The sequence below is a fragment of the Lissotriton vulgaris genome, chromosome 2_1 (genome assembly GCF_964263255.1).
Source record: "Lissotriton vulgaris chromosome 2_1, aLisVul1.2, whole genome shotgun sequence".
Lineage (NCBI taxonomy): Eukaryota > Metazoa > Chordata > Amphibia > Caudata > Salamandridae > Lissotriton > Lissotriton vulgaris.
Window position 1 is genome coordinate 660605162 of NC_141687.1, and position 19204 is coordinate 660624365.

The 19204-nt window shown below is 44.8% G+C and overlaps 1 pseudogene; it reads right to left on the bottom strand.

The window, feature by feature from the left end:
- Positions 1–262: 262 nt before the first annotated feature.
- LOC147730937 (uncharacterized) lies at positions 263–18719 on the bottom strand (annotated as a pseudogene).
- Between the last annotated feature and the right edge of the window lie 485 nt (positions 18720–19204).

A 19204-nucleotide genomic window follows, 5' to 3' on the forward strand; every position in this document is an offset into this window, starting at 1 on the left:
GTACAGTTAACCCTCCCCCCCCCCCGCCCGGAACCCCCGCAAAACAGTAAAAACGTGTATGCAATTTTTAAGTTGAAAGTAAACAATTATTTTTATCCCTAACAAAAATAAACTATCCCGCAAGACCCGACCCACCCCCCTCCCTAACCCCAAAGAATGTCAGTGAAATAAAAAGTCCCCAAGGTCCAAAAAACCCAACTCCCAAATCCCACCCCCCCAAGAGTCTTTCAAAAAGGGGCAAAGGACAGTCTCTCCTCCTCTACTACCGCCGGCGGTGTCTTTTGGCCAGGTGGTCCCGTCGCTCCCTGTGGAGGTTCTTGAGCAGGGTTTTAACTCTCTCCATCTCCTGCTCAAGGTTGGACACCCTGAGGGTTAGGCGGTGGATGCGTGCCTTGTACCTGCTGTGGGGGGCAGCTGATTTTTTGGCTGCTTGGTGGTGGCGGGTGGCTGCGGTACCACGGCGACGTACCGCTGGAGGCTTGCACTGACTGGCTGACCCAGGGTGCAGGGAGGAGGATGCAGCTGTTGTGGTGGATGTTGTGGACTAAGACTGCATGTCCTCCTCCTCCTGGGCCACCAGCCTCTGATATTCGGCGACAATCGCCTCCATCTTCCTTTGCCGGGCCCATCTAGCCAGCTCCTTCCATGTTAGATTGGAAGGATCATCTATATGAAGAAAGAAAAACATACTGTAACCAATGCTCTTTAAGATTAACACAAAATAATTCAGCAGAAAGTTGTGTCACAGTAGCACTAGCAACTTGCAAGCACAGTACATAACATTTGTGGCCTGTATCTATCTAACCTCCCACTTCGTAGGCCTCTGCTCTAACATGAGTGGGAGTCTCAGGAATCAATTCTACTAGAACTATATGGACTCACTACATTAGACTCAGAGAGTACACCAGTCTTCTTCTTCTTTTCTCTTGTTTAGCGAAATTGGTATGTAAACATCTGGAAGCCGGCATAATGCCAGCGCAGTCAACTTGCACCCGAGAAAAACAGTTGCAAGCCATGATGACACAGACTTGCATTACTGTACCACTCTAGTACATGCAGGTGGTGAAGCTCTTACTTTTCTATTATGGGTGGCACTGGCCATACTCTGTTACAAGGGCTACTGTTTAATTAATTTAACTTTCACCCTGCAGTGCCAATGACTACTAGAAAAGGAAAATGAAGATAAATAATATGATTATCTATCCCTTCACAGGATATTTGCTTACATATGGTATGACTTTAGGTGCTTTGTTTTTTATTGAGTGAACACTGATAGGCCACACATGAATGACAGAGTTGTAATAAAACTATTAACAGAGGTAGTGAGTGGCCACCGTAATCGCAGGATATATGCTGTGCTTGCAAACTACTGTTACTAGTCATGGTAGTATTCTGAAAAATTACAACTTCTTTTCCTCGCCTTTGCTACACTGGAACGGATGTGTGGGTGCGGTGTTACATGCTCTTCAAAGTATCACTTACTTCATCCAGTGACCGTCTACTCTGTCTACATTCACCTATGCTATCTATGAGTATGCTAGTACCATGATCCAGGCATCCATCCATTCAAAGTAAATGTCAATCATTCTTCTTAATGTCTCAACTGGACAAACCTTAGTTTTTTCACGGAAAATCGACCTTTTTATTTTATTTTTGAAACCGTCAGCCATGCATCCGTGCTTGACTTGCATTTGAATTTGAACCAAAGGATATATTACGCACACATACAGTTTCTGTTTCACCTACCCAGGCAATCCTCTTCCCTTTCTCCTTCCACCCACCTTGCTTCAGCCTTCAACCGGCCATGCATCATATTCCCAGCCACCTCTGCAGCATTCAAAAACACGTATCATTCTTTGCCAGTCATTACTTTTAACTCGCTCGTCCTTCCTTACAGCCTTCTTTCCCTTTTCGTTCATCCCATCCATCAAGTTCATCTCTGATCTGATTTGGCTTCTCGATAAAAATTTCACAGCTGAGTTGAAGTCAAATATAGAGGAGGCCATTGGTTACTCGTCAACTACCGCCGCTAATGCTATTGCTAATGCGAAGTCAAGGGTGAATGTCTTCTATCTTATTGATAAAAATTTAGTTCTAAATTTGTAAGTCTTCTTAACAGTAAAGTGTACTTGTACTGTACAACATGTACACCCGTGCAGAGAGCACACTCTGCAGTATGCAATCTCAATAAATAAGGGATATAATAGCTTACCACTGCCCGCCACTCCCGTGGCATCCCCCACAGCAGTTCCTGATGGCTGTTGCACCTCCTCCGCCCCAGGAGTGCCCACCTCCGCCCTGGCCCCGGCACTGGTGGATGGCTGTGCCGATGTTCCGCCTAGAAAATACATTTCATATTCTTAGATGCCATATACACCACTCCCTATTTTGTCTAGGAATTACATTTTTTTTACTAGTACTACATAAACAAATTTAATAATTTGTGACTCTCTAGTCGCTAAACTACAAATTTCCCTTTCTTCAGGGAAGGGTGTTTTTTATTTATGCTAAGCCGTAACATGTCTTGCTACACTTTTTGGCACAACTGATGAATGCTTGCTTTTTAACACGCACCATTTTTCTCATAACAGACAGAAGCTTCCCTTCTAAGAACAAGAGCAAGATCAGATCATCATCACTTGGAAGGAGTCAGCAACGATTCATCCCCACAAAGAAGACTTGAAGTTCCAACCAGGTGAGGGCTCTCCCACAATTAATGTGTGAAATCAGCCACTTTTCAGTTTTGAATCCTTCACCGTTTATCTTATATGATGAAGTTAATTTTAATAAATGTTTTTTCTTTTACTAAAGCTTTAAAACTTACATAGACTCTGTGGTTTTTGGTCATGAGTGAGTGAGCCAAAGGGTTTGCAATTTGCAAGCATGAGTCCGTGGCTCAGAAAATGGTTGGGACTCTGACTCCATAGTCTTATGTCCTGGGTTGTATAATCATTGGGGATCAAACATCCGTGCTTTCAGGAGCTAAATAATGACTCTGACACACTAGCTAGTCAGTAAGGAGATTGGGGGTTCAACTTCTGTTATGACTGAGGTATGTGGAAAGTCTAAATGTGCCTATTATAATTTATAACCAATTCCCTATTTCTTGTACATAGTTCTGTTTGTGCAGAATAGTCCCTGCAACAGTAGTAGTATGGATTGTCCTCCTATCCAATCAAAAAGTAAACTAGCATCTTATTATTGGTGGCCATTGACATTTTATTGTTGGGAATTGTCAAAGCTTAAACATTTAGAAAACTTCAATAGACATTATGGACAACTCAGAGGACTGCACTCAGTGCATAGAGCTATTGCTGAATAGAATAGGAGTTTTGTTAAACACCTGTTGCCAACTGTGCAAGCTTAGTTAGCTACACAGACAGACTAATAACAATCTAGTAGTACCACAGGGTCATACTAGAGGCAGGATAAGAATTTAGAAACAGTCTATAAGAAGATCAAAGACGATTTAGGAAAAAATAGAATGAGGAACATTTGGAAAAAATACAGGTGCTGTAAAAGATAGGGAGGTATAATTATTAATATTAACAGAAAAACTTACTGGGGCTAGCAGAGGAGTCCTCGCCGGACCGATACTGGCCTTCCTGCTGTTGTCCCTGCTCCGCCAGTGCCGCTACCTCCTCCTGTGTCCCCTTGCCCCTGGGGGTAGCTGATGTACAACATGAAAGAAAGACACAAACATGGATGATTGTTGTCAACCACATCAAACATTTCAAAAAAACAATAACAAATTATTTCGGGGAAATAGACAACAATTGCACTAAATTTATTGACCTATCTGATGTGGTCTACTAGGATATTAGTATTGCTGGTTTCACGGACCGTCTACTTGGAAAGTTATGTAACTCACTTAACCAACTACAAAAAGGTTCTATTAGGACTGGCAGGCAGCACTCCGCAGCACGCAAAGTGACCGACACAGTCTATCATTATTGCAGACCACTAAAAAGTTTCCTACTAAAAAACCAGTCATAAAATACTCAAACTATCAATCCATCACCACTATCTCTTCTTAGTGGCAGCAGTACAAAGGAAGGACTGGACTTGAGTCTCTACTGTCTAGCATTACGGAGTTCTGTAAAGTATGCTCATACATAATCACCCAGGCCAAATGAGCACAAAATGAAAACCAGTAAGCATAGTAGCACCGCCAGTGAACAGGTGAGCAGCACCTGTAATCACAGAAGCTTTTGAAACATAATTTACCTGCAATGTAATCGGCAGCATTCTTGCTCTTCGGAAAAACAAACATTTGCAATATCATAACACAGAGCAGGAGAAAACAAAGTAGTGATTATATAGCTACTACTAATCACCAAGCCCAGGGATCTCAACGCCTAGTAGGTCGAGCAGGTCTTGTTCCCGGTCCAGAATGCTGGACCACCGGTGCGTTGCCTAGTTGTAGGTGCGCCGGACCCCAGACTCCCGAAACATGGCCTGCACACCTTCCCCCATAGCTTGCGCCGCTCCCGGAGCCCGTACCCGGTACCGGGCCTGCCGCCTGCCGCGACGGTCTTGGGGAGGTGGCGCTGGACGAACAAAACCAGTGCGGCCACCTTCACCGCGCTGAAGATCTCCCTAGGACTTACTGCCTCCCCCCTTAACCGCCCGCAAGGGAGCCGGGCACGGGTTCCCAGCTCCCTTTGCAATGGTTCTGGACATGAAAGTTAAATGAAAAATAGGAAAGAATAGGGAAAAAGTAAATAAAATAAAAGAGGTAAAAAAGTAGTTTTTAAAGTAATGAAAAGTTGAAAAAAACACAAAATATAGATGTAGAAAAATAGAGGTATAGATAATGAGTAAAAAAGATTTTAAAAAAGTACAAACAAAGAATTGCAAAGATGAAGGGAGGATTGAAAAAGCATGTCCAGAACTATAGCCACGAATGAAAAAACAAGATGGCCGCGCCCATTGAGGACCACGTGGGTAAGTTCGCACGATATTTCCCCCGCGAGCACGCATTCGCGCCCCGCGCACAACGCGAGCATGCAACTAGCGCCCGAAAAACGGAAACACGCAAAGATGGCCACGCCCATGTACGACCGCATGGGTAACTTCACGATCGGTGCGCTGCAAGAGGCCCGCAAACACGCAAAGTGCCCTGCAAACACGCAAAAAAAAAATCCGCAAATTCACGGATTTTGCGGAATGCAAATTTGCTTTCGTGCTAATTCACGTACCGCAAATTCGCAAATTTCGACCATACTTATTATTTTGGTCAGTCCCAAAATCGGGTAAAAAACACCTCCACCATGTTTGTGAGATACCATTTGGTTCAGTGGGCACCTGAAAAGCCACTTGTGCGCTGCCTGTCTAGCTGACTAACATGTTGCATAGTAGTTTGTGGAAGGGTCACATTCATATTAATCCTAGTCAAATAATAAAATTAAAAGAATCACTAGCTTAGCGATTTCTCATCAACTAGATCTGTCACCATCCACTAACGATTCTCTCAAAGGGCATGCTATGCGGTACCAATGATTATTCCTAATAATTAACACTATTAAGGGACAACGGGCCATAATCGCTCATTCTCATGCTGAAATAAGAATACCACTTTATCATTTTGCGCATGGGAGAAGACCACAAGCACACGTAACCATGTAAAAAAAACTGGCAATGCTATTTCAGGTCACGCCTCTTAACCTCACTCTGTGGCCCCTCCTGAATCCTGGCCCCGTCACCAAGTTCTAAGTACTCACACTGTACTTAGGGTCCGTTTATGATCGCGGACGGACTTGCGTCCGTCCGCGATCATTGAGGAGGAGGGGACGTCCACATGGGCTGCGGAGTCCCCTCCTGTGCGATTAGGATGTGACCGCCAGGGTGGCGGTCACATCCTCTATTTTTAACATTGCGGCGGGTGCGGCTTCAAGCTGCACCCGCGGCAATGTTAAAAATGCACGCATTGCATTTGCATGCAGAAAGAGGCAGGCACCGCGCGGTGCCTGCCGCTTTCTGCATACAAATGCAGGGTGGTACCATAGGTACCCCCATGTGCACCCCCCACCCCCCTTCACCGAGGGGGCCCGCAACGGGCCCCCGCAGTGAAGTTACACATGCTTTTCCACGGTGGAAAAGCCGCCGCGGAAAAGCATGTTTGCAGGCACATACTAATCTGGCGGACGGTGTCTGAGAGACACCGTCACCAGATTAGTGCTTTTCCTCCGCGGTTGTAAGCCAACCGCGGAGGAAAAGCTGTGGACGGAAACCAGGACCCACCAGCCATCCTAATGTGGCGGTGGGTCTTTGGTGGGTCCGCTGCGGATTTTCCGCATCCTCCGGGCCGGCGGTGGCTTCCGCCGGCCCGGAGGATGCGGAAAATCCGCAATCATAATGAGCCCCTATATTTGGATCAGTGACTTAATGTCGAGGAACAAAATATCGACTTTACAAAATAGAGTCGTCAAATTATCGAAAACTAGAATATCAACCACCAATACTTAATAAACAAAACACTAAAATATCAAAATCACTATATCGACTAAAAAAAATATTGTTTCTAACTCTATCGAACATTAAAATATCGAAATAAAAATTATCAAAATTAATTAAAAAAAGTAACAAATAGCCATAATAGCGACTCCCAAAATATAGACAGCCAATATTATAGTTTTTTTAAAAATAAAATCGAATAACTGAGAAACAGTAATATATCTTCAGAAAAAAATACATTTTCACATTATAAACATATACAAGACATTTAATAAAAATAAAAATATAAAAATATATTTTCCAAACACATTAACACCCCAAAAAAATATTTTTGCAAATATCACTTTACTCCTAAATCAATAAATACTTTAGAAATATGATACACTAAATATATAACAATTTAATCATTATAAAACACACTCCAGTAACTGATTATGGAAGTAAAAAAAAAAGGTAACAACTTCTTAATTAGCGTCTTCCACATAAGGAAACAAACTTATACAAAAAATACAAAACTTGCACAACAACCAATAGAATGCTACCATTACCAAAAAGCACCAATAACATAAATGAACTAATTAATTAAACAGTATAAAAGCAAAGAAAAAGTGATGTTCATTTCCACTTCAACCCTACAAGAAAAAATTAGAGGAAACTCTCCCAGATTGCTTCCTGATCGCAGACTTTGATTTCAAAACAGGGCCCATTAGTATGTTGGGCGGATCGCCACAGCCCGCATGGCGGTGGTGATCCGCCCGACATTTCCTCCCGCCCACATGCAAATTCCCCCCGCCAGACAGCAGACAGCAGACAGAAAGACCGTCCGCCGGTTTTCCACCCGGTCGATGAGTCAACCGGGTGGAGAAGCTGTTAATATGGTGGCGGTGTCTGGTAGACACCGCCATCCATATTAAGATGCATGCAGGGTTTTGCCTTTTGGGCATGCAGTTGTCAACATTGGGGGCCCGTAGCGGGCCCCCAGGGATTCTGAGGGGTGGGAGGTGCATATGGGGGGTACCTATTGGACTCCCCTGCATTTGAATGTACAATGTGGCAGGCACCGCGCGGCGGGCATTGCTTTTAGCACCGCCCACGGTAATGTTAGAAATGCCGGATGTGCCTGCTAGTGTGGCGGTGTGGTATGTGCCGGACCGCCTCATGCATTGCGGGCGGTTCCATTTCCCGGGGCGCCCGCCATGCTAATGACCCCCAAAGCTCTGAAACTGCATTAAGTAAGTAAATTAACATTTTAAATAGTACAATACTGCTAACATTCTCCCAAATATATGTCAAATTCATAATACACTAAAATGTATTTTATTTATTTATATCTCCTCTACAGAATTTTCTTACAGCAGCAAAAAAATCCACAACGGCTAAGAAAGTAAAGTTAATCAAAAAGTAAGTATCTAAAATTGCTATTTTAAACAACACCCTAAATTTAGAAAAGAAAAACAAACTCTTAGGGATGCTCTGGAAAATAATAAAGAAGCAAGCAGTAGTACAGACACACCCACAGTGAAATATTAAAGGAGCAAAGTTATCAACAACTTAGAATAGAACAATCTGTTACACGAATTGGACCAAAACTAACAAAAAATGTTTTTGAACTTCTACAAAGTCAAGTTACACTCTTTCCAACAACAAGAGGCCTAGAATACTTATCCCTAATAGCAAAACGCATACTTTAAATCTAAAAGAAACAGTAATTAATACATTTTCTTCTAAAACCCAACATATGCATGTATATATTATTTTTATATTTTATAAAACATTAATAAATTGTCATATAATATTTTATAATAATACAAATATATATTGACAGCTTAATAATGTTTTACAAAATATAATACATATTAAAATATAATAAAACAACATTTCTCTCCCACATAAAATATTAAAAATAACTTACAGTTCTTGTAGCTCCAAAGGGAACTTTACACATCTACATCCATCCAGGTGTCGGTTTCTCCAAATTATTTTTTTTTAAAATGCAAAAATGCAAATATCGCCAAAAACAAACCCTCTCTTGATAAATCCAATGGGCAAATACCATAAAAAAACAAAAAAATAGTATAGTAAAAAAACGCTTCATGAAAACGCGAAAAATTAGGAGGGTGTTAAATAAATATTAGTTTACAAAACTAATACACACCTCTTAGAAAAAAATGGCAATCTTCTCCAAAACGCATCGTTGTCAAACTAGAGTCTGTAAATAAAAGTAAAACATACCCACCCACACACAAATACACATATACAACTACAATATGCTATTGATAACTGTTTAAAAATAATACACATAAAGTTATCAACATATTCTAGACTCTAAACACTAGGGGGCCTTTTAGTATGTCGGGCAGATTGTCACTGCCCGCATGGCGGTGACGATCCGCCCAACATTTCCTCCCCCCCGCATGCACATTCCCATTCCATATTACTATGGACTTGAGTCGACCGGGTGGAAAAGCTGTTAATATGGTGGCGTGTCCGGTGGACACTGCCATCCATATTAAGATACATGCAGGGTTTTGCCTTTCCTTTTCGGAAAGGCATGTGATTTTCAACATTGGGGGCCCATAGCGGGCCCCCAGGGATTCTGGGTGGTGGGGGGTGCACATGGGGGGACCTATGGTACCCCCCTGCATTTCAATGTACAACGTGGCAGGCACTGCGCGGTGCCTGTCACGTTGTGCATTGAAATGCACAACTTGCATTTTTTTCATTACAGCGGGCGGTACTGAAATCACCGCCCGCCGCAATGTTAAAAATGCGGGATGCGCCCGCCTTTGTTGCAAGCGCATCCTAATTGTAGTTGCGGGACCGCCGCATGCATTGCAGGTGGTCCCATTTCCCGGGGCCATGGCGGGCGGACCAAGTCCGCCCCCATGCTAATGAGCCTCAAACACCAACTCAGTCAAAACTAAAAAAATCGAACATACACCTAAAACACACCAATAAACACAACTACCTAACAGTACAGACACTATACATCACCTAACTACATCCAAATTAAAGTAATAACCCGTTAGTATGTCAGGCGGATAGCCACTGCCCACATGGCTGTAACGATCTGCCTGACATATTCCCCCGCCCGCATGCAAATCCCCCGCCGCATAACTATGGCGGGGGGACCCCGGCGGATGGACAGACGGTCTGCCGGTTTTCCGCCCAGCCGATGTGTCGACTGGGTGGAAAAGCTGTTAATATGGTGGTGGTGTCTGGTAGACACCGCTATCCATATTAGAATGCAAGCAGGAACATTCCTTTCCTTGGCGGCAACGCCACCACGGAAAGGCATGCGGTCTCAACTTTGGGGCCCGTAGCGGGCCCCCATGGATTCTGGGCAGTGGGGGATGTACATTAGGGGTATCTATGGTACCCCCTGCATTTCAATGTACAACGTGGCAGGCACCGCGCATTGCCTGTCACATTGTGCATTGAAATGCACAACTTGCATTTGTGGCAATGTTACAAATGTGGGATGCTCCCACCAGTGTGGCGGGCGAATCCTAATTGTAGGTTCAGGACCACTGCACGCATTGCGGGCGGTACCGTTTTCCGGGGCTATGGCGGACAGACATAGTCCACCCACCATACTAATGAGCCCCTTAGTTTAAATAAAGAAAATTAGTCTTACCTGTCTCAACGCGAAGCAGCTCCCAACGCGATCTGATCCCCGGCAAAATGACGCAAAACAGCAGGTAGCGGTTACAACAAAAATGGCTGGTTAAATATTATTATGCTTTAATAATATGAAAACATGCAATAAAGTTATAAATTAATAACAAATATAGTTTTTAAAAATGTAATAAATGTTTATATACTTTTACAAAATATTGTAACATTTTTTCAACATTGTTAATTTATAATAATAAATAATATATTGTATATATTAGTTATTATTATAAAATATGTATTTGTATTACTTACTATACTTTATAAATAAATGCAAAAAATATATGCAAATGTTAAATAAATACATACCTTTTTTCAAAAATAATAGAAACGTAAACAATGTAATTAATAATAATATTAATTATATACATATTATTAATTTTAATAAAAATATATCTTTTGTATATGGACAAAATGTTCTGTAAAAATAATTTTATGTTTTGTTAAATACAAGTGTATTATAATGCAACATTCTTTTTCAACAAATTATATTTTATATTACAAAATGTGAAACGGTGAAAAATAAACTGATAATTAATATACCAATATTATTTTGTATAAAAAAAATGTTTGTCGCAAACATGCAAAACACTATTTTATGTTAATAATTATCAATACATGTATTATAAAACATAACAATGTATAGATTATATATGTTAAAAAATATATATTGTAAACATATGCAAAACATATGCAAAAACAATAAAATATGTAAATATTTTCACCATGTGTCTTCATCTATATAACATTTTCAAAATAAAATGTACGTTTTTCCTCTAACTATATCCTAATAAAAATCAAGGGGTCAATTAGGTTAGTGGGCTGACGCTGGCAGTGTCTTCCAGTCACCGCCACCATATTAAACCCTTTTTCACCCGGTCGACTTATTGATTGGGTGGAAAAGCGGCAGACGGTCTTCCCTTCCGGCGCGGGACCTTGCCATACTAATATGGTGGGGGGAAATGGATGGCGGGCGGGCTAGGATAGAGGGCGGTTCGCTACCACCATGCGGGCGGTGGCATTCCAGCCTACATCCTAATGGACCCCTAAGTGATTCGCATAGAAATTCAGGCTGTTAAGCCTCTTGCCGAGGCTCGAACCCGGATCCCTACGTTCAAAGCAACAGATTTAAAAGAAACAGAAACCTATCTCCCGAGATTTTGAAGAAATAATACGCACCGGTGGTAGGATTCCTGTCACAACTACATGGGACCTGCCCAGTCCTGGGACCTCATCCCCTGTACTCTGGCACGTAGTTTTGCTCCCGGACAAAGGGTCAAGGATGGCACGGCCCCAAAGATCAACTCGGGCCAGATCGGACCCGCCAGGCTCAGTGGCCATGCACACACTTAAAAATTGTCTATTTTAAATGAAGCATTGCAATGAAAGTCACAGCTGATCACAGTTTTTCCATCAGCACAAGAACAATTGTCGAAGCCCACCAAAAATAGGTACTGCAGAGGGCACCAGAGGCCAGCAGCCCAAAATGCAGCCACAGTGATTTGTTCTCATTTTCCTAAAGAGAAAAACGGGGTTCCAGCTGCAGGAGGAAACACCCATGCAAAACTGCTTTCCCCAGAAAATTTCACTAGAAAGAGATACAGCATCACCCCCTGCGCTTTTGCCGCAACTGCGATCAAACTGCAATAAGGCAGAACAAACATGACAGAGGAACTGGCCAAACCAGAAAGAGAATAAATGCCAGTCACCTTTTGATTTGAATCAATGGTCCAAACCATTCTTAGGACTCTTAAGTGGCCAAGGAATTGGTACTCTGCCCCAGATTAAATCACGGCTCAATTCCGCTGTCAACTGCAGAGGCCACGTGCCCCCAGCCCAGGGCCGACCTTCCCCACCTCATATTACGTCTGCACTGGCCCCATCTGCACTGGGTCCCAACGGCGGTAACTGGTGAGGCCTCTAAATATGTGTGGGGCAAAAAGCCTGTGCAACTGTGGCCGCTGCCGTAGCCCCTCAGAGGCACCCCCTCAGCAAGCTGACAGAGAGAGCAAAAAGGTGGTGGGGCTGGCACAGTCCAACTGTGGCCGCCGTAGCAGCCCCTGTTGAAAAAAGAACTCCGCCAAAAGAAGAACTCCGTTGGGCTGCTGCCCTCGTCCGATGCTTGAAAAGGGGGCAGTGGCCGTGTCGAGTCATCAGGGGGAAAAAAGAGACAAAATCAGTCTCCTTTGCGGTGGAGGCAGCGAGCACCGGGAATCCTCAGGGGCAGGCAGCAAGGTGCTTATCTGGCTGTTCTACAGCCTTTTAATCTGTCCTGCCACCCCAGCAAGCCACCCAAATAGCTGCCCCCTCCCCAGGCAACCAATTGTTGCCCCCACGTAAAAATAAAATTCACCCAGCGGCCCCTGTTGGGCCACCGCCATCAACCGGTCCGTACCGGCCCGCACCAGTCTCCGGGGCCCTGCGAGAGGTGGTGCGGCCCCTTTGTCCAATACACTTAGTGGGTGCCTTTGTTCATCGTAGGTGATGGGTAGGGGCAGGGGAAGAGTCATGTTTGGCCACAAAACACGTGGACAACCTGGGCATAAAGAACATAAGTGCAGGCAGTGCCTATGCTCTACTCTGCAAATATACCTCCGGTATACCACCCCTCTCTTCAAGCCACATATGAAAAGCAACATCGCACTATGCTGGAGAAATTAAACTTTACTATGTGGGAGGATATGTACACCGGTGGCACATTTCAGTCTAGGGAACAGTTCTTTGGCACCAACACACCCACGACTTTGGATATTTTTATGTATGTCAGACTTCAGCAAAGTGTTAAAGCCACCACACCCGCATTCCCCCTGGAACCACCTACACTGCCCCCACTACACGCCCTGCTACAGTCAGTACCCCCATGACATGTCACCTCGCTTATTTACCGCCAGGCACAAAATGCACCTAGCCCCCCGGGCTTTGAAGGCCTGTCATGAATGGGAAGTAGATCTTGAGAGCCACATAACGGATGACCAGTGGGAATTCTGCTGCAAGCAGATGGGAGCTATAGCAGTCAACAGTCGGCTGAGACTCATACACTATAAATTCCTACACAGGCTCTACTGCACCCCAGCCAAACTCCATAAATACAAGCTGAGAGAGGATGATAGGTGTGCCAGATGGAAGGGTGAGGGAGCGGACTTTCTACATTTGGCCTGGCTATGCCTGACCATCCAACAATACTGGCTACAAGGTGTTTGCAGGTATGTCAACAATGATAGGAACATCTCTACACGCCTTACCAGAAAGTGCTCCACTAGTCTACATGCAAAATATAGACACGGTGTGTAGGAAGTTCTTAGCCCTAGGCCTCCTGATAGCTAAATGCAGGATGGTGTGCAGGTGGGGTAGGGGCAGGGCCCCCAAATTTAAAGAATGGATACATCATCTTACAACATGGCAGTAACACTCGCTTAACTATGAGGAACTGCTCCCACTTACTTCCAGACCATGTGATATTTGGGGCCCCCTTACATCCTATCTCCTTTCGACAGCAGACAATTCCACTGCCATCCAGGGGACGCAAGATGGGGACAAAGCCTTATTTACCGCCAGGCCCAAAATGCACCTAGCCCCCCGGGCTTTGAAGGCCTGTCATGAATGGGAAGTAGATCTTGAGAGCCACATAACGGATGACCAGTGGGAATTCTGCTGCAAGCAGATGGGAGCTATAGCAGTCAACAGTCGGCTGAGACTCATACACTATAAATTCCTACACAGGCTCTACTGCACCCCAGCCAAACTCCATAAATACAAGCTGAGAGAGGATGATAGGTGTGCCAGATGGAAGGGTGAGGGAGCGGACTTTCTACATTTGGCCTGGCTATGCCTGACCATCCAACAATACTGGCTACAAGGTGTTTGCAGGTATGTCAACAATGATAGGAACATCTCTACACGCCTTACCAGAAAGTGCTCCACTAGTCTACATGCAAAATATAGACACGATGTGTAGGAAGTTCTTAGCCCTAGGCCTCCTGATAGCTAAATGCAGGATGGTGTGCAGGTGGGGTAGGGGCAGGGCCCCCAAATTTAAAGAATGGATACATCATCTTACAACATGGCAGTAACACTCGCTTAACTATGAGGGACTGCTCCCACTTACTTCCAGACCATGTGATATTTGGGGCCCCCTTACATCCTATCTCCTTTCGACAGCAGACAATTCCACTGCCATCCAGGGGACGCAAGATGGGGACAAAGCCCAAGACCCGCGGGATGGGGGTGGAGGCACTACTATTTTTACCACCACAGGGCGGCGAGATATAGACATCAGCGGCACTTAAACCATATAGGCAGCAACAAAGACCCCTGCAGGGCTGGGCTCCCCAGTCCCTGCCTAACCCCACTTGGGGGTCGATTAGGATGGCGGACGGACAAAGTCTGTTTGTCCGTACGCCATCCTGACGTGGAAAGGGACCGTCCGCCATAAGGGCGGAGGTTCCGTGCGTCGAATGCTAAAAATGCATGTTGTGCGTTTCAAAGCACAACATGACAGGCACCGTGCTGTGCCTGCCATGTTGTACTTTGAAACACAGGGGGGTACCATAAGTACCCACCATGTGCACCCCCCAAACTCCACCCTTCACCCTGGGGGCCCGCAACGGGCCCCCAAAGCAAAGACCGTATGCCTTTCCACGGCCGTGGAAAGGCATAGGACCGCACGCATTGTAATATGGTTGGTAGTGTCTCGCAGACACCGCCACCATATGTAAGCACTTTTTCCATCGGTCGCGAAGGCCCCAGCCATCCTAATGTGGTGATGGGTCATTTCCGATTAGGATGGCGGACGGATTGCCCCCGCCGGGCAGGCGGTGGCTACCGCCAGCCCGACGGGGGTAATCCGTCCACCATCCTAATCGACCCCTAAGGTTCGGGGATCCTTGAAGACATTCCAGTCTCTAACTGCTGTTTTTTATATGCACTGTATATGTTTTTTCTTTTAAATGTGGGCAATGCTGTTCAGAGCATGGACATTTGGACTTACCATGGTATGCAAGGTGGGGGAGGGGGTTTCTTTTATAGTTCCTTCAACAGAGATGTACTTTACACACGGCATCTGTATCTAAGACTATTATTGAATGCATATTTTTGTACCATCTCGCTGTATCATCAACAATAAAGCTTTAATAAAAAAAATTGTATAGACGCAAATTCAAGATGTAATTGGATTTTAAGCCTTAAGCTCCTGCCGGGGTACTACGAGCCCTACTGGAAGGCTGAGGATATACGCTACAGCGATTGTCTATAGCTGGCCAAGGTACTACATTTCATTGCTCTGGGGGTATGGGGGATAGTGGCTGCACCAGGGGACTAAGGTATGGCTTAGTTGCCAAGGCCCATCTCCCAGTGGGTGCACAGCCTCATCCCCATCTACAGGCCACATACCTCCTGGCCAGCAGGAAGCTGAATAAGACAAATTTACGGTATGCCACTGGTATCCTTTCTGTGTATCCGAGGAGTGCTAGGAGGGGATATAGTGGAACTGTCAAGGACGTCATCAGTCCTAGCTCGTTGATCACCTGCTGCCAGGAGGTGAAGACTGAGCTACGTTCCCAAGCAAGGTGTAGGAAATCAGCAGCTTCGGCCCTACATCTGTCACATTGGTTAGTGTCTCGTAGTCTATATTTGTGTAGCTTAACTGGGGTATAATAGATGCGGTGTAGGAACTTGTGATGAATAATGCTTACCCGACTACTGGAGGAGATGTGTTCAGTCTGTTTACAGCAGTACAATCACTGCTGATCAGTGATGATCTGCCCGAGCTCAGCGGCCCATTTATCCTGAGCAGCACGGGGTGTGACGGCAATGTCAGTATACAAGCTATGATAGAGTGTAGATACCAGACGGGAGGTGTTGTTAGTGCACAGTATGTGGTGCAGGGGTGCCACCTCCGGCGGTTTCAGGGGGTATGAAGGCGTGTACTCTTTAAGACCTTGTTATAGTCGAACATAGAGGAAAATCTCCATGGGGGAAGGTGGTGGGTCCTGGAATAGCTGCTGCAGAGCACAAAACTTGCCATTTAAATAGAGGTCACCCCAGCAGTTAATGTCATGTTTGGATTTAGCCGTTTTGAAGGCTCCTTCTTGTAATACCGGCATCTTCTGGTGATAGGGAAGCGGAGTAATGGGGAGTGTAGCATGGGAGCTTGTAATCGGCGAGCAATGTGGTGCCATGCTTTAATTGTGCAATCTACAGAGGGCGGACAGGAAGGAAGAGGTGGGAGTGTAGTCAGTATGGCCCCGTCCAACAAGATAAGATCCGCAAGCCAGTGATCAGTCGCTAAGTGAGGCGTGTACCCCATGGGGGTGAAACCAATAATGGGTATAATGCGCTATGCACTTGAGCTCGTAGATAATACAATTCAACGTTAGGGACATTGAATCCTCCCTGAGAGTAGGGCAGTGCTAGGAATGTCCCATTGTAAATGAGGTTGTTTACCAACCCAAACTAGTCTGATTAACTCCGAACGGAGAGATGAGAAGAAATGTTTGCCCGGGTCATATGGGATATTTGGAAACAAATATAAGAACTTGGGAAGGATTACCATTTTTATAAGGGAAATGCGTCCTGCCATAGTGAGGGGAAGAGCGTTCCATCTTGTTATGCAGCCGGTAATATTCTCCAGCATTTGTCCATAGTTAAGTCCCATTAGTTCTTCGCGATCTATGGTGACGTGTACCCCCAGATATTTTACTTCAGTAGAACACCATACAATGGGGAAGTCAGTGGTAAATGGCGTCGCTGAAGCAGTGAGTGGAAAGAGTTGAGATTTAGCCCAATTTATGTGGATGCCAGAGAGACCACCAAACCTAACAAAGGAGCAGGTTGAAGTTCTGCAGTGGTTCCCTGTTGTAATGGGATTATGTCATCTGCATAAAGGGAAATGAGGATAGGGTGAAGAAAGCAGTTAGGGCTTTGTCTTGGTGATGTTGCCTAATGTTGGCAGCTAAAGGTTCATTGGCAAGGGCAAATAAAAGGGGAGTGAGCGGGTATCCCTGCTGGGTACCACGGGAGAGGGAATGATGGAGATGTATGTCCATTAATTAAAACCTTTTGCTTTGGGAGAAGTATAGAGGAGGCGTATCCATGATAAAAAAAACTGATAGGGAGTCCCATGAATTGGAGAATGGTCAATAGGTAGTCCCATTCTACAGAATCAAAGGCCTTTGTGGCGTCTAGAAAGACCGCCACTAGTGCCAGTTGTGGGTGCACATTCTGCAAAATGGAAAAAAGGGTGCGGAGGTTGTGGGAGGTCGCCCAACCTGGTATTAAACCGGCCTGATCTTGCAAAACGAATTTCTCCATCAGGAATCTGAAGCGGTTAGCTAACAATTTAGTGAGAATCTTCGTGTCCGTATTGCTGATGGAGAGGGGCTGATAAGAATCACAACGGTCTGCGCGATTGCCAGGTTTCAGGAGGTTCTGCAGCTCCTGGGCCTCCGAGTACACTTCTTTCAGTACTGGAAGTAATTGATCGAGTTACGCCTTATAAAAGTCTATGGGAAGCTCATCTGAGCCTGGGGTCTTTCCAGATTTCATCTGCATAATGGCCGCTAGGAGCGCATCATCTTCAAATGGAGCTGCTAAAAATTCTCTTTGATTGTCCCCCAACCACCCCTGTGCAAAATCTTCAAGATAATACGGATGATCAGGGGTTTCAGTCCTACGGGAACTGTAGAGGTCTGTGTAGAATTCAGTGAACGTGTGAAAGATTGCGAGGCTATCTCTGTGGCGCACACCTGCGCTATCCACTATGTCCAGAATGTAGTTAGAAAATCGAGGGAGGCGAATTTCCATTGCTAGTGCCCCACCGGGCCTCTCTCCCTCACCATAGCATTAGGCAGTGAAGTATTTGCCGCAGAATCAGGCTTCCCACTCAGCTCTGGCGGTATATTCAGTGAGTTTTTCTCTGAGTGTAACACTCTGGGCTACCGAGGCATCCTGCCATAGATCTTTTTCAAATTGCCTCAACTCCTCCTTGAGTTGTCTCAAGCTTTGTTGGCTATCTCTGAGGACTCCAAACCTTTTTGACATACATGAACTGTGAATCGTAACTTTAAATGCCTCCCAGATCAAGTTGCTGTTCGCAAATGTAAAAAATAAACCTACCGGCGAGATTCTCAACGTGGGGAGGTCCCGATGAGAAACTACCAATCCACATTGAGAAAACTGCTGCTCGAGTACAAATCTACTCCAGTGGCAGAAAATGACCCCTTGCACTGTGCAAGATGCCATTTGCAATGATTGCACTGTGCGGACAATCCTCCGGCACTGTGCAATCAGTGTGAACAGCATTTTCCTTACCACACTATGCAGTTCACGTAGCTCCGCGTAGCTTGCGTAGTGCGAAGTGCACTTCACGTAGCTACGAGTAGCATGACTATGCGAACTACACCCAGGGTTAGTTGTGAGGAGAAGGTTCCTTCGCCGAGAGCAACCTTAAGGAGCCATTCAATGAACTCTTCAATGCGGCCTGTGTTGGTGCTCTCCGGAATACCAATTGTTTGAATGTTATTGCGGCGGCTACAAGCTTCGAGATCCTCATTCTTGGCAGTGATAACTTTAAGAAGTTTATCCTTCTGCATCACTTGTTGCTGTAGCTGAGAAGTGATAAGGCAGGGGAAACCCAATTTACCCTTGTAGGCTTGGGCACTGGATCATTAAGGTCAAGGGATGCTAAAAGGGACTTGATTTTGGGAAAAGTTGCTCAGTTGGGAGTCGTATTTAAATTATCACACTCCAGTGTACCAGCAAGATATCACATATGAAGAAAAGTTAAAAGTAAAAGTCAATCATTGGAAGGAGAAAGATACACGGAGAAAAATGAAAATTTATTCATCAAAGGTTTTATAAGTTCAGTAAAGCAAATTACAGTTAGAAATATGGGGAGACAAATGAAAAAGTCAATTTGAGCAAAACAGTAATGAACAGAGGTATGTACAACATAAACGGGGAGCGTCGTTTACGACGCAACTTTTAGCACGCAGTGCTATTACAACGCGGTTTTTAAATCGCATTCTATTACAACGCATGACTCTGGGGGGCACTCAAGGATAGGGAATACTTTTAA